This window comes from Heloderma suspectum, chromosome 2, assembly GCF_057233095.1.
Source record: "Heloderma suspectum isolate Gila_16-S chromosome 2, 16-S_ref, whole genome shotgun sequence".
Taxonomy (NCBI): Eukaryota; Metazoa; Chordata; class Lepidosauria; order Squamata; family Helodermatidae; genus Heloderma; species Heloderma suspectum.
In genome coordinates, this window is record NC_139459.1 from 78,269,719 (window position 1) to 78,287,286 (window position 17,568).

Below are 17,568 nucleotides of genomic sequence, written 5' to 3' on the forward strand. Positions count from 1 at the left end.
GTGACCCGCTCAGGCCATATGGAGCCCGTAGACTTTTGGATGTTTTTTTAAAACTTTCCTGAAATTTACACATATTTATTCATAGGAAAATATGTGAGTTTCTGCTACTGAGGAAAAGTTGAATGGAATGGACAATATGCTATGTACTAAGGTAAATTATGTACATTGTTATGAAAACTCTTACACAATTATTTGTGTATTTTTCCACATGACGAAAAAAAATTGAGCAGACCATGGAACAAAAGGCACCTGACAATCCGTGAAACACAGATGGAGCAGATTTTACACATTCCGTACATCCCTACCCCCAGGTGAAGCATGGAACACTGTCCTGTCATCCGTATTGAATAAGAATCAACTGCCAGTTCGGTCAGCTGTACTGTATGTAAAATTGGGGGTGGGGGAGCCATCTTGCCTTTCACCTCAGGTAGCAAAGTGTTTTGGGTCAGAGCTGATCATGGGTGTTATTGAATGGATACTTATGAGAAGCTAGCCTGCTGCCCTCAGATGTAGTGGAGAATGCTGCATGACCTTGAAGAAAGATTCAACTGCCAGATTGTTCAGCTTCTGGGAGAGGAGAACCTTGTCTTTTGCTTCACCATCTCTGGCCATTTCTAGACATTTTTAGACATCATGCCTGCTGCTTCTTTCCTCAGTAGGCAGTGAGGGGAGGGAGTCCACACTTAAAGGAGGCCTGACGCAGCTGAAGGTTTGACTCATTTGATAAATTTGCTGGATTCTGCCCCCCTTCCTAAAACAGGAGATCATGTACATTCCAGCAACGGAAAGAAGCAGCACAGTAAATAACGTTAATTGTTTTTTAAAAATGAAAAAAGAACATTTGTAATGTGCAGCTAGAACTAGAAGGCAGTTCTGTAGTTTATCTGTAGTGATGTTGTGGGTACCAACCAAGAGAAACCTGTCCTGCAGGGACAATCCATACTACACTCACTACTGAAACAAAAGGTGGGGTAGAAAGAGTGCTTTCCTTAACAATTTCCTAGCAAAGAAATGCCATTTTTGTGTTGTTGCTTAAATTACCCTGAATCGTGCAAGAATTTGGCATCAACTTAATTCCAACTGTAAACATACATGTAGATTTCATGACTTCAACATTGTCAGTCTTCCCCCCGCCCTCTTATTCTCCCCCACCACCTGCTTTTTGTAACATCTTGCCTGATGAAGAGATCTGGAGATCTCAAAAGCTTGCACATTTTTGTGACCTTTCAGTTGGCATAATAAAAGTATTACCCTAATATGGATTTTGGCATTTTTCTTATGCCAGCACAGCTACAACTGCTTTTTGTGCAACTGGAAGTATACTGAATTTAGTCATTCAGTGGTGGAATCTTACACTGAAGGTATTTGATGCCACCTGAAGCTGGAGCTTTCATTACCTGAATATGGGTTTTGGAATGCTCTTGAAAAGCTTGAATTAGTAAATGGAAATGGAATTTGTGTTTAGATGCAGTTTGGGCAGGTTTGCATTCCCTAACAGCACATTCCTATGCAAACTTACCTGGAAGCCATGGGGTAGCTGAGCCAGGGCTTGCAGGATAGCACGAGCTGGATGCGCCCGATCTCGTCTGATCTCGGACGCTAAGCAGGGTCAGCCCTGGTTAGTACTTGGATGGGAGACTGCCTGGGAATCAGGCTTCCTGCACTGAGCAGGAGGTTGGACTTGATGGCCTTATAGGCCTCTTCCGATTCAATGGTTCTACTTTTTTATTAGCATGGACGGACGCTGACGTCATCTGCCAACCCCTCAGAATTCCCTGTTCCCTCTGTGCTTAGCTGCAATCCTCACAGTAGCTGGGGGGAAATGAATGTTCCAGCAACAATATATTGTTCCTTGCAATGTAAGGTATTCTGGGGTGACTTGGTCTTGAATGGGCAATTAAGACCATTAGCTTTTAGAAAGACCTGCTCCTATTTAGGAGTGGTTTGCTGATATGGATCAACACAGCTGCCTGCAATTTGGACTTTCCTTGGGACCTGGTTATGGGGACTGTCATGATAAGTGCATGCACTTGAAAATTACCACTACACTACTGTCTGGAAGTAAGCCCCCACTCAAAACAATGGGCCTTGCTTCTGAGTAAACATGCATAGGATGTCTTGCATGACTTCTAATCATGAACACATTACAGGGTTCCAGACAGAATCAGTTACCTAATCCACTTGTATATAAGGAGCTTATTTGTGAAAGCAATCATATAGACAAAAACAGTTGAACTATTAGGGCAGCTTTGTACATGTACACTGGATGTGGAAGCTGCTGTTTTTGATCTTCCCCACCACACAAAGAGGGTACATATTTGAAGTGGAATATCATACTTCTGCTGAGCACTGTCAGGGAGAGAGGGGGTGATGCTCCCCAGGAATTGTTATTTAGAAGTGTGATGGAGGAAGAAACACGTAGCATGCATATTGTGTGGGTGTGGAATGGACAAGGTTGAAGTAGCAGCTGGATGTCTGAAGTTACCTTAGCGGATGTAGATAACCACTGCAACCCTATGCATGTTTACATGGAGGTAAGTCCCACTATATTCAATGGAGCTTACTCCCAGGTAAGCATTTATAGGATGGCAGCATATCTATCTATCTATCTATCTATCTATCTATCTATCTATCTATCTATCTATCTATCTTTAAAATGTATATACAAATTGACTTTATTTTTCAACAATTAAAGTAACTTTGGGTGAGACATAATATCTCTTGGGCCAATACTCCCAGCAGCTGAGTGGGCAGGAAGCTTCAGTCTGTTTCCCGCCTCCCAGCTGAGCAGAGCAGAGCAGAGCAGAGCAGAGCAGAGCAGAGCAGAGCAGAGCAGAGGAAACTGCTCCAGCTGGTCTAGGGACTACAGAAGCAAGCAAGCTCCCAGAGAGCGAGCGATCAGAGTGAGTGAACAGGGGGAGCAAACAGGAGTTGGCCAGGGGAGTTCAGCAGGGGAGGTCAAGGGGGAGGCCCCTCATTTTTTTTTAATTATTTGTCTTGTTACACACACTTCCATACCAGTGCGACTCTGTTTTTAACCTGCAGTGAGTACAGGCACAGGCTACTCTAGAACAATCAGGAAGCTAGACACAGAAAGGGAAAAGACAAAAGAGACTATGGAAGGACAAGACTCTCCAGTGTTGGTGACCCGCAAGGTGTGTGCCATCTTTGTTTTCTTGCCTGAGAACAACATGGCCTACACCTGCAACAAGTGCAAGTTGATCACGCTGCTGGAAGAAAAAGTAAGAGGACTGGAGCGGTGAGTGTCAACCCTCCAGGGAATAAGAGAACATGAGGAGTTCTTGGACAGAATGGTGGAACTACAGCAGCAAAGCTAAGAACAGAAGCTAGAAGAGCAACAGCTAGCTGAGGCAGATAGGGGTGTACCGATCCCTCCCTCCCCCCGGAATCCTGCCCGGCCGGCTCCACTCCACAGCAAGTCTGTGGAGCCGCCGGCTGGGCCTGTCTGCAGCTGGACTTCCGTCCGCTGCTGGGCTGCGGCCGCAAATGGCATCTGGCATAGGGGACACCATTTGCGTCCCTGCTCTTTTCATGATAGAGCATATTTCAATATTTTCTTAAATATTTACGTAGCCTATCACCAAAAAGAGCTGGGATGCAAATGGCATCACCTACGCCGGACGCCATTTGCGGCTGCAGTCCGGGGCAGTGGACGGATGGACAGCAGCAGGTAGGGTCCATCGGGGAGGATTTTTTGGGGGGGAGTAGTCCATTCCACCATGGACTCTGGGGGGCAGGATTCTAAAGAATCTGGCCTCATTGGAGTCCATGGCGGATTTCTCCGCCATCCCTAGAGGCAGAAGTAGGGATGTACGAAAGTCACTTACCTTTTTGAAGGGTGACATTCGCGGTGAAGGGGAGGTGCTCTGTCCCTCCCCCTGAAATTCTCTCCGGCCGGCTCTGCTCCATGGAGATTCCACAGAGCCGCTGGCCAGGGCCACCCACAGCTGGACATCAGCCACTGGGCAGCCTGCACAGGGACGCAAATGGTGGCTGCCATAGCCACCGCCATTGCCTCCCTGTATTTTGCCATGACAGGCTACGTAAATATTTATTTATTGCCAAACAGAGGCAATAAAACCAAAGCCTACAGCTACAAGAAGAGAAGAGTAGTAGTAGTGGGTAGGGATATACGAAACACTTACCTTATTCCGTTCTGGGGCATCCGCAGTGGGGGGGGCGCTCCATCCCTCCCCATTTGCATGGCTACCTTTACTGTGATAGGCTACATAAATACTTACGTAGCCTATCACAGAATAAAGCAGGGGCACAAATGGCGTAGCGGCTCTTTGCCGTAACAGGCTATGTAAATGCTTACATAGCATAGCCTATCACGGCTGCCTGCAAGGATGCAAATGGCAGCCGCTATGATGGCAGCCATTTGTGGCCACAGCAGCCTGGCAACGGCTGGCCAGGAGACCAGCTGGAGCCACCGCTGCTGCCGCAACCACCGCCAGAGTTGCTGCTGCCACCACATCCGCCCCAGGTAAGCTCCATCCCAGGGGGATTCCACAGGGTGGCGGGGGGCGGGAGGCCATTCCGCCACGGATTCCAGGGGGCTGGATTCTTTAGAATTCAGAATTCAGACCAGAGAATTTCGCCATGGACTCCAGTGAGGCTGGATTGTTTAGAATCCGGCCTCACTGGAGTCCATGGCAGAATTCTCTGACATCCCTAGTAGTGGGAGACTCCTTGCTGCATGGGATCGAAACCCAAGTATGTCATGAAGACCTGTGGACTCGCCAGGTATGCTGTCTCCCGGGAGGACAGATTAGAGATGTGACTGAAGGGTTGCCTGCACTCATAAAGCCCACTGACAGGTATCCCTTTCTTCTCATCCATGTGGGAACAAATGATACTGCCAAGTGGAGCAACAAAGAAATCATGTCAGACTTTGAAGCTTTGGGAAGGAAACTTAAGAACTTTGGGCCCCAGATCATTTTCCCATCCATCCTTCCAGTAGTTAGAAGAGGGATAGAAAGGGAACGAAAAATATTCTGGGTGAATGACTGAATACGAAGGTGGTGCCAATGAGAGAGATTTGGATTCTGGGACCATGGGCTATACTTCCTGGAAGATGGACTGTTGGCAAGGGATGGGTTGCACCTCACAAAGGCTGGGAAGAATGTGTTTGGCCACAGCATGAAGAACTTTATCAGGAGGGCTTTAAACTGAATCCTACAGGAAAGGGAGATGTAAAGTTGGGGGTAACAATGGACGAAGGCTCATGCACTGCAACGGAGGGAACAGCTCTAATAGCACCCAATAATAGTCTTTCCAAACATGTAGGAAGAAAGCCAGAGCATGAAGCACATGGTCTTCAATGTCTATATACTATAGGGGTGTATGAAGCCCCACTTACCTGGCTCCGCCGGGTTCTGCAGGTGGGGGGAGGTGATCCGTTCCTCCTCCCAGAATCCTCGACGGGAGGGGAGGTGATCTGTTCCTCCCCCCCCCCGGAATCCTGCCCGGCCAGCTACGCTCCGCAGCCAGGCCGCAGAGCCGCCGGATGGGCCAACCTGCAGTGGGGCCTTCAGCCACTGCCAGGCTGCTGCGGAAGCAAATGGCGTCCTGCGTAGGGGACACCATTTGCGTCCCTACGCAAGCCCATGATAGGCTATGTATATATTTATGTAGCTTATCACGGCTAAATCAGGGACACAAATGACGTCCCCTACGCCATTTGTGTCCCTGCTTTAGCTGTGGTAGGCTACGTAAATATTTACATAGCCTATCATGGCTAAAGCGGGAACACAATAGAGATGACTTAGTGGGTAAAGTAGCAACTACAGGACCTGTGGGGGAAAGCGACCATGTTATAGGGATGTCAGAGAATTCTGTGACGGATCTCGGTGAGGCCGAATGCCAGTGCATTCAGCCCCCCGAAATCCATCATGGAACGAAGCCCACCCCACCAACCCATGAAAGGCACACGGGATGAAGTCCCCGCTGCCCCCAACCCACAAAAGTCATGCGAAACGGAGCACTTACCTGCGCCAGTCCATGCTGCTTTGCGAATGGCAGCCGTCCTGCGGCTGCCATTCGCTTCCTCCTCTTCATAGCCATGATAGGCAACATAAATACTTACGTGGCCTATCATGGCAGGGGGGGAAAAACCCAGTGTATGCAAATGGCAGCTACTGCCATTTGCGTATGCTGTTTCCCCCCCCCGCCGTGATAGGCTACGTAAATAGTTACGTAGCCTATCATAGCTAAATACAGGGATGCAAATAGCAGCAGCTATGCCAGCCGCCATTTGCATCCCTGCAGGGCTGCCCAGTGGCTGGATGTCCAGCTGCGGGCGGCTGTGCAAGATTCCGGGGGGGGAGGACCGGCTCGCCTTCCCCCCCGTCGAGGATTCCGGGGTAGGGATGGAGCGTCTCCCCACCCCAAGCGGAAACAGAACGGAACGGAAGGTAAGTGTTCCGTCCATCCCTACTAGGGATGGCGGAGAATTTCTCCCCGAAACTTCGGGGGGCCGAGCGCCAACATGTTCGGCCCCCCGAACAAGTTTCGGGGAGAAATCCTCCGAACCCCCTCCGCCCCCCGCACCCCCCCCGGGACGGGACTTACCTTCACCGCATGTCCCTCCCGGTGGCGGGTCTGACCGGCGGTTCGGCGGGTGTTCGAGTGGGGTGGGAGTGGCAGCCGGTCTTTCGACCGGCTGCCGCCGCCGCCATTGCAATCAAAGAAAAAAAAAAAACGCCCCCTGATAGGCTATGTGACGATTCACGTAGCCTATCATGGCTAGATTTGCAAAGTCAGCCATGATAGGCTACGTCAATCGTCACGTAGCCTATCACGGGTGACTTTAAAAAAAAAAGCGCGTACGGATAATGGCTATTTGCGTTGCCCTTATTTTCGCAGTAGTCTACATAAACATTTACGTAGACTATAGCGACCAAATAAGGAACGGGAATGGCGGCTCCCTATGGGGGCCGCCATTATCCGTACGCGCTTTTTTTTTTTAAAGTCACCCGTGATAGGCTACGTGACGATTGACGTAGCCTATCACGGCTGACTTTGCAGATCTAGCCGTGATAGGCTACGTGAATCGTCACGTAGCCTATCAGGGGGCGTTTTTTTTTTAAAAAAAAACTTTCGCGTTCGTGGCCGGGCGAGGCGGGAAGCCTCCTCCCCGGCCTGAATTTCGGCCGGGGCGAGGCGGGAAGCCTCCCCCCCGGCCTGAATTTCGGCCGGGGCGAGGCGAGAAGCCTCCCCCCCCGGCCTGAACTTCGCGGGGGGAGCAGCGAAGCGCCTCCCCCCCACCGCGAACGTCCTTCGATGACAGGTAAGGGACTTTCGTCCACCCCTAAGCCAAACCCATACCCTGGATTTTAGAAAAGCTGATTTTAATAATCTCAGAACAATGATCAGTAAGTTCCCATGGCTAGCGGCTCTATGAGAAAAGGAGTCCATGATGGGTGGGAGTTTTTAAAAAAGGAAATTCTCAAGGCACAATCACAAACAATTCCAACAAGAAGAAAAGGTGGAAGACAACAGAAGAAGCCAATGTGGCTTCTCGACAAGCTAAGAGATGACCTGAAAACAAAAAAGCACAGATACAGGAAGTGGAAGGAAGGACAAGCAACAAAGGAAGAGTACAGGCAGGTAGCACAGAATTGCAGGGATGGCGTCAGGAAGGCTAAAGCTGAGAATGAGCTGAGGTTAGCGAGGGATGCTAAAAGCAACAAAAAGGCTTTCTTCAGCTACGTGCATAGTAAAAGACAGAGGAAAGAAATGGTGGTTCAGCTATTAAAAAAGGATGGCAAAATGATAACAGATGACAAAGAAAAGGTTGAAGTGCTCCATTCCTACTTTGACTCAGTCTTCTCCCAAAAGAGGGTCTATGACCCCCCTGGCAAAGGCAAGGTACAGGCTGAAGGGGCAGGATTGCAGCTTGAGATCAATAGGCATATGGTCAAGGAACACCTAATGACTTTGACTGAGTTCAAATCTCCAGGACCAGATGAACTGCACCCTAGAGTAATAAAGGAACTGGCAGATGAGGTGTCAGAACCACTGTCTATTATCTTTGAGCAATCATGGAGGAGGGGTAAAGTGCCAGATGACTGGAAGAGGGCTAATGTTGTTCCTATCTTCAAAAAGGGGAAACAGGAGGAACCTGGGAACTACAGACCAGTCAGTCTGACATCAATCCCTGGAAAAATTCTGGAGCAGATTCTGGAGCAAATTCTGGAGCAGAACAAATCCTGCTAGACTAGTCTGATCTCATTTTTTGATCAGGTAACCTCCCTTGTGGACTGTGGGAATACTGTGGACATAATATACCTCGACTTCAGCAAAGCTTTCGACAAATGCCCATGATATCCTGATGAGCAAATTAGCTCAAGGTGGGCTAGATGAAACAACAATCAGGTGGATCCACCGTTGGCTACAGAATTGGACTCAAAGAGTGCTTATCAATGGGACCTTCCCAAACTGGGGAGAGGTAATGAGCAGAGTACCGCAGTGCTCAGTCCTGGGCCCAGTGCTCTTCAACATTTTTATTAATGACTTGCAGGAGGAGGTGCAGGGAATGCTGATCAGATTTGCATATGACACAAAATTGGGTGGGATAGCTAATACCTTGGAAGACAGAAACAAAATTCAAAGTGATATTGATAGACTGGAGCACTGGGCAGAAAACAACAGAATGAAACTTAATAGGGATAAATGCCAAGTTCTGCACCTAGGACAAAGAAACCAAATGCACAGTTACAAGATGGGGGATACTTGAGTCAACAACACTACAAGTGAAAAGGATCTTGGAATTGTTGTAGATCACAAGCTGAATATGAGCCAACAATGTGATGTGGCTGCAAAAAAGGCAAATGCTATTTTGGGCTACATTAATAGGAGCATAGCTTCCAAATCCCAGGAAGTACTAGTTCCCCTCTACTCAGCACTGGTTAGGCCTTATCTAGAGTACTGTGTCCAGTTTTGGGCACCACACTTTAAGGAGGATGCAGACAAGCTGGAGAGGGTTCAGAGGAGGGCAACAAAGATGATCAGGGGACTGGAAACAAAGCCCTATAAAGAGAGACTGAAAGAACTGGGCATGTTTAGCCTTGAGAAGAGAAGACTGAGGGGAGATATGATAGTGCTCTTCAAGTACTTGAAAGGTTGTCACAGTGAGGAAGGCCAGGATCTCTTCTTGATCATCCCAGAGTGCAGGACACGGAATAATGGGCTCAAGTTACAGGAAGCCAATGGAACCAATTACCTCAGGAGGTGGTGGGCTCTCCCACACTGGAGGCATTCAAGATGAGTCTGGACAGCCATCTGTTGGGGATGCTCTTGCATTGAGCAAGGGGTAGGACTCGATGGTCTGGTAGGCCCCTTCCGACCCTACTATTCTATGATTCTATGATTCTATGGATATAAAACAACATCATGTTATGCCAACAGTGTAGGCAGATGTTCCACTTTATATTTTATGATAGCATATTAAGGTTTTAAAAGCTGAGAAATCACAAAATTAAACTAGCCCTACATTTCCAAGCTCTAACATATTTAAAAGTTGACACCTCTAGAAAGCCAGGAATATTTATTTTTTACTATTATGTTAGGCTGGTGCTCTGTGTAATGTTGTCAAGGGCTTCATGAAAGAAGAGTGAGAAGGCATTCTTCTGGCCTTGTCAAGCTATTGTTCTTCAAGGGTAGATTCCCAGGACTAAACATTTATTTTTTTTATAACTTGTGGGCTCTTATGAGAATTCATTAGGGATGCCAGAGAATTTTGCCACGAATCTTGGGGAGGCTGAATGCTAGTGCATTCGGCCCCCCGAAATCGGTGGTGAAACGGTCTGCCACCCCCCCCCGCCAACCCCTGGGACGGGACTTACCTTGGGCGAATCTCCCTGGCGGCGGCAGCGGTTCGGCGGCAGCGGCTGCGGCAGCCGGTCTTCTGACCGGCTGCCGCCGCCATTTCCAGTAAAAAAACAAAAACAAAAAAAGTGATAGGCTACGTAAAGATTTACATGGCTAGATTTTTTAAAAAATACCGTGATAGGCTACTTAAATGTTTTTTTACTCGGCCGTGATAGGCTACGTAAACATTTACGTAGCCTATCACGGCTGACTGCAGGGACGCAAATGGCAGTGGCTATGGCCGCCACCATTTGCAGACTAGGGATGGGGGAGAATTTCTCCCCGAAACTTCAGGGGGCCGAGTGCCAACGCATTCGGCCCCCCAAAATTGGCGGTGAAATTCTCCGCCACCCCCCTGCCACCCCCCCCTGGGATGGGACTTACCTTTCACGAATGTCCCTCCCGGTGGCGGATCCCGGCAGTGGTTCGTCGGGTCTTCGTCAGGGGCGGGGGTGCCAGCCGCCATTACAAGGAAAGTTAAAAAAAACAAACCACCCCGTGATAGGTTACGTATCGATTAATGTGGCCTATCACGGCTAGATTTGCAAAGTCAGCCATGATAGGCTACGTTAATCGTCACATAGCCTATCACGGGTGACTTTGAAAAAAAAAAAAAAGATCATACACAAATGGCGGCCCCCATGGGGAGCCACCATTTGCGTTCCTTATTTGGTCCCTGTAGTCTACGTAAAGATTTACATAGACTACGGCGAAAATAAGGGCAACGCTATTTGGGCAACGCATGAACTTCGGGGGGAGAAGCGAAGCGCCTCCCCCCCACCGCGAAAAAAGCTGCGGGACAAGGTAAATCCCTTTCGTACATCCCTATTGCAGACCTGGCCAGCCAGGATTCGCGGCGGGAGGGACTGGGCGCCTCCCGCTCGGGCAGAATTTCGGGGGGAGGGACAGAGCGCTTCCCTCACACCACGAATCAATTTTGTCATAAGTTAAGTGACTTTCGTACATCCCTAGAATTCATCTATGCTACTAAGAGACAAATAGAGTTGACAAGAAGTGCTGGGTACTTTACATAGACTTCCCAGGTGACCAGGAAAAGTTGGCACTTGGCTTTTCACAGCTTTCTGATGTGCAAAAATTAACAGGTAAAAGTTAGGAGACAAACATTTACCTTTTAAAATCTTGTTACCTGCTAAGGTCTGCTGCACATCAGACTGCTATTAAAGGCACAGCTGCAGAGGATAATTGAAAAGTTGGCAAACCTACCCTCTCACAAGCATGGTGTCAGAATACTTGCAGGTAGCATAGTTAAAAAAGGAGTGAAGGGAAATGAATTGTTCTTCATTGTAGAAAATAACTATCATAGGTCTGAAATACATCAGAGAAAGTATTGCCAGCTGTGAACAAGCCTTAATGATGATCTCACAATTGCCTTTTCATATAAGACATTGCCACCTTTGACAATGTAATTATACATGTATCTGGGAAACACGTACGGTTTAGCTGAGGAAAGAGATCAGAATATGGTTTGAATCTAATCTAATCTAACTCATGCAACAAGACTTCTGCTCATGCAATGTGACTTTCTCATCCTCCCCACTCCTCTGCAACACCCTCCATGCTCCAAATCTGCTCTGCCCCAACCCTCTGGAGCAGATCTGGGGGGCATGTGGGGGAATGGGGGGGAAGGGCAAATCCATTCCATCAGCGGTTCAGTTTTGATGATGGAACGACACCTTTGGATACAACCGTATCTTTCCTCCATGAAAATGGGAATATGATGACTGCAAATGGAAATGAAGAAAATGGAAAAGAGGTTGAAGATCTATAAATGTGAAGCAAGCTCCATGAGTTTTATCATTGGGTGGTATTAGGGATGTACGAAAGTCACTTACCTTTCCGTGGATTATGTTGATGGTGTACGCCATTTGCGTACACGCGTTGTTGTTTTTTTAAGTCAGACGTGATAGGCTATGTAAACATTTACGTAGCCTATCACTTTTTTTTTTTTTAAACCTAGCCGTGATAGGCTACGTAAATCTTTATGTAGCCTATCATGTCTTTTTTTTTTTAACTGGAAATGGCGGTGGCAGCAGCTGGTCAGAAGACCAGCTGCCGCAGCCGCCGCCGCCAAACTGCCGATGGAGCCACCGCCGCCCGGAAGATCCGCCCCAGGTAAGTCTTGTCCGGGGGGGGGGCAGGGGGGCAGACTGTTTTGCCACTGATTTCGGGGGGCCGAATGCACTGGCATTCGGCCTCCCCGAGATCCGTGGCGGAATTCTCTGACATCCCTAGGTGGTATCCAATGTTAGTCTAGCTTAAGATCCATTCATTCCAATGGGGGTAGTCTAAGTATGACTAACGTTTGATACAACCCCGTTGGAGGAAAGAGGATAAAACCAGAATGGAAGGACTGACTAATATTTTGAGAATATTATTTAATGTTGATGCTGCTTTTAAAGATTGTAAAAACTATGTTGTTATGTACACCAACACACCACTCAAAGAGGCAATACAAAGATTTTTATTATGGAATTAGAAAGTGACATCAATAGGTTTTTAAAATTAAAAATTAATGTTTACATCCTTTAACATTACTAAATGTTCTGTAGTACAATCCTATGCACATTTACTTGTAAGTAAATCACACTGTGTTCAGTGGAGCTCAGCCCTAGATAAGAGCACAGATCCGGTTTCATGAGAGTAAGCTCTATTGAACTCAATTTGATTTCCTTCCAGTGCACATAATATCCTATAGAGGTACCACCTGAATAATCAGCAAGAGACTAACACTGTGCCTGTTAGAAATAATGTCTTATCAAAATAAAGAAATGGAAACATTAATCAGGAAAAAATAGAAGCATTCTAAAAAGTTATGAGCTTGATGCTTTTGAGAAATGAAGTTTAGAAGAGAGTCTAAAATAATTGATTATGCAAGGTAGACCTTTTTACATTTCACATTTCACCTTCTACATAAATATGGCAGAACTGTTTACAACAAAAAGTGCCTGTCCCTTATTTTTAACAACACCAATATTGGTTTTCATTGAATATACTTATCTACTTGTGTCAAGCAGCTCAGTATTCCAAGAACCATCCAACAAACAGATAAAAAGATGTAGTAAAATAAGTAAACCCACAATTCTAAACCCACATACCTGGAAGTAAATCTCATTGAACTCAATGGGACTAACGTCTGTACAAGACTGCACTGTAAATAACTCATTCCAGGTTTTATATGAACTGTTATGTAATCAGTTGTGAAGCCTTGCACACTGCTCCCACTTTTAAAAGTAGGGATGGCGAAGAATTTCTCCACAAATCTCCGGGAGGCCGAATGCCAATGCATTTGGCCCCCCGAAATTGGTGGTGAAATTCTCTGCCGGCCCCCCGCCCCGGGATGGGACTTACCTCGTGCGAATGTCCCTCTCGGCGGCGGGTCCTGGCGGCGGTTCGGCGGGGGCGGGGGCGGCGGCCAGTCTTCTGACCGGCCGCCGCCGCCATTGCAAAATAAAAAAGTAAAGTAAAAAAAAAAACCACCCGTGATAGCCTACGTAACGATTTACATAGCCTATCATGGCCAGATTTCCAAAGTCAGCTGTGATAGGCTATATAAATCATCATATAGCCTATCACAAGTGACTTTGAAAAAAAGGTGCCTCCCCCCCCTCGCCTGAACTTCAGGGGGAGAACCGAAGCGCCTCCCCCCCACCGCGAAGCAAGCTGCGGGACAAGGTAAGTCCCTTTCATCCATCCCTATTCAAAAGAGTTTTCTTTTAAACAACAACAACAACAACAGCCCTATAGAAAACTGACTTTTCATTGTTTAAACTCATGTTGATTAAAAAAAAATGTTTCTGGAAGTTACACGATTCATTAGCATTGCTGTGAGATGCAGTATTGATTCTTCCTTTGTAAAAGTCACAGCTATGAAGCCTCTGAAATGAACGCTTCATCAGCTTGGTTCTATGCTAGTGTCTCAATCACCCAGTTACTGATCACCACCAACTTTGCTCAGCTCAGCTCATGAGAGTTAATGAGAAAACAGCTATTAATGCCTGGTATGTTGTATGCAATATATATTTAATGAGTATTCATTAAACATGATTATTTGTATTCATTAAACAGCATTGTATTCATCAACAGCCTTCCCTAATACAGACCTCTGTGTTCATTAACGTAATCGGATGAGGCCTTGTTAGCTAGCTGTACCACCACCTCCAGTTTGCCATTTTGCAGTAACCTGGAAGTGGACCTTCTCTGTGGTGGCAAGGGATGTCGGAGAATTTCTCCACGAATCTCCGGGAGGCTGAATGCCAATGCATTCGGCCCCCCGAAATTGGTGGGAAAATTCTCCGACACCCCTACCCCCCCCCGGGATGGGACTTACCTCGTGTGAATGTCCCTCGTGGCGGCGGGTCCCGGTGGCGGTTCGGTGGCGGTTCGGCGGCGGCTCGGCAGCGGTTCGGCAGCGGTTTGGCAGTGGCGGCAGGTCTTCCGACCAGCCGCCGCCATTACAAACTAAAAAAAAAAAAGTGATAGGCTACATAAAGATTTACGTAGCCTATCACGGCAGACTGAAAATCTAGCCGTGATAGGCTACGTAAATCTTTACGTAGCCTATCACTTTTTTTGTTTGTTTACTTTACTTTTTTCTTTCGTGGCCGGAGAGGAGGGGCGCTCCCCCCCGGCCAGAATTTTAGCGGGGAGGGATGGGGCGACTCCCCACCCACCAAGGATTTCGGGGGGAGAAATGAATGCCTCCCCCCCCCCAAAGCTGCGGGACCAGGTAAGGGACTTTCGTCCATCCCTAGGTGGCATCCACCTCATGGAATGACCTCCCCTTGGTATTCATGAGGCGCCAACTGTAGCATGCATATGGTGCCAATGAAAGGCCCGTCTCTGTACCTGGAGTGAGTGTGCTGCCCAGTTTGTTAAATATTGTGTATGTGTTCTTGTTAATTGTGGTGTTGCATTGGTTTTAATGTTTTTGTTGATGTTGTATAAATATAGTTTTAGTAATTATGTATGTTAATGTACATCACAATGTATTTTATTTTTTTGAATTTTTTAATTTATTTTGTCTTTATAAATGAAATAAACAATACCAACAACCTGATCAATAACTACAATTTCCCAACAATGCAATATTCTTAGGAGGACACAACAATAATGAAAAGAAAAAGAAAGGAAAAGAAAAGAAAAAAAAGAAAAGAATTTTTTTTCCTTCTCCCTCTCCCTCTTTTTTAAAGAATTAAATTTAAACTCCAATACCCACAGGCTTCAGATCCCATTCTATTTTAAAAATTATACCTATAACATTAAGAATATTACAGTTTAATAATCAACCTTACATTTCAATATCATATCATCAATCTTATAACAAGGATCATCACAATGTATTTTAAACTATTTTAACCCTCAAGTAAGCCACTATTTTTAAATATGGTAAGTGGTATATAAATCTATGGGCCGCGGTGGCTTAGTGGTTAAGACGCTGAACTGCAGACCGGAAGGTCGGCAGGACAGCAGTTCGAGACCCGAGCGCTGCGTGACGGAGTGAGCTCCCGTCTTCAGTCCCAGCTTCTGCCAACCTAGCAGTTCGAAAGCAAGAAATTGCAAGTAGATAAATAGGCACCACCTCGGCAGGAAAGGTAACAGCATTCCGTGCACCTCGGTGTTCAGTCATGCCGGCCACATGACCATGGAAGCGTCTTCGGACAGCGCTGGCTCTTCAGCTTAGAAACGGGGATGAGCACCGCACCCTAGAGTCGGACACGACTGGTTGGGGACACCTTTACCTTTTTATATAAATCTATTAAATGATAATAATTAATTACAACAACAATTTTTCAAGAACTGCTCTCTGTTCAAATTGGTACTTAAATATGAACATGAAATTACATATATAATTTGCTACACTAGTATATGTATATATACAGCTTATCAATGACTGAGAGTCTTCATGGCGAAAATCAATAGTTGGATCATACATATTTATTCAGAAATAAGGCCCACCAATTTTAACAGGGTTTCTTTCCATGTAAATATGCTCATGATTGTACCATCACATTTCAGCCCTATGCACAAGCCTTATTGTAGGTGTTGCACAATCCCAGTAAGTGCCACTGAGTTTAGTGACACTTACTACCTGGCAAGTGTATATAAGATTGTATTCTTAGTGGGATTTACTTATATAATGATAAAGCTACTACATTTCCATACATCCTTCTTCTGAGCTCATATGAGGATACCCATTGGGTTTCTGTGACTTTAAAAATAAACACATAGGTTAACTGTGCCCTTGCCAAATGAGGCAGGTGGGTGCCCACAAGAGAGAGGCCCTTTTCAGTGGTGGCATCCAGTTTGTGTAATGCTGTCCCCAGAGACACTCACATGGTGTCTACATTATGATCTTTCTAAAGAACTTCTTCTTACAGAAATTTTAAGAACTGCTTTTAGTGCTCTTAAAATTATTCTGCTGCTGGTTTTATCTTTTTTTTATTCTGTACTGGGTTTTTTTTATATTTGTATCATATGTTTTTAATGTATTGTACACCACCCAGAGAACTTTCGTTACTGGGCAGTTTAAAAGTACAGTAAATTAATACGTAAGAAATTTTGGAAAGGGGATGCTAGCAAAATGATTACAAACTTATTTAAAGATAACAGTGATTACCATGTTGGGAGAAGTAGCTTTCACATAGCAAATTTACTAACTCTAGAACCATTCAGAACCAAATTTTACATTTTTTTTTTTAACCTTTCTACAATCCCGAGTAAAATTGTGGAATAGAAGAGTGCTTTACTGTTAACTTTACTACTGATCAGTAAAAACCCCTGTCTCCACAATACCTCTGGGGATTGCACAAGATGAGAATTTGGCTCTAAATGTTTAATGTTTATCATTCCTCGGAAATCAAAGTGTATATTTTAGAAGTTTGCTCTTTGTATCAGGTCAGGTGCAGGTTGTTGGGTTACTTTATCCAAGCAAAGCTGTTTGATAGAAATTTGAAGATAGTACTTATAATGTAATTCTTGGCACAACCTGTTATGGAATGTAAGGAAGAAAGAAGACAGGGTTGAATCCTCACAAATGAATCTACCTGAGATTTGGGGCAACTCCCCTTCCTTGCTAATTTCCTTGAAATTCTTCAGAGCTGATATTCAAAGATAGGAATGCACTTCCCCATTATATTTGTTATTTGTCTATTGTTGTGCTAACTGCACTCTTGTTATTGTTTTCCTAGTTCCTAAGAAATGCCCTAATTTTTATTGGTATTAATCCAGTTTCCCAGAAGTTGCCAGCATGTTGTCCATTTGTACCCCTCTGAGGGAGAGGCCATGAGCACAAGCATTACATGCATCACAAACCCCAATATCGCCAGGTAGGGATAGAAAAATTCCTGCCTGAAACCCTGGACAGTCACTGCCGCATGATGGCCTAGTTCGCATCTAACGCAAAGCCACCGTGAGTGAATTTCCCTGAGGAGCTTCTCATCGCAGAGACCATTTTGAATATTCAAGGTGTGGCAGGGCCACGCTGTAGCTTATGTGTGAGCCTGGTGAGGGTGGGTTGCTGGGGTGGCTTACAAGCCACTGGCAATCGTCATACAGCCCATGGGTTCTCTGGGTGGCTTGTCAGCCCCCCCAACAACATACCCTCACTGGTTTTCCATGTAATGAGAAGCCATGGGGCACCCCCACTGCACCCTG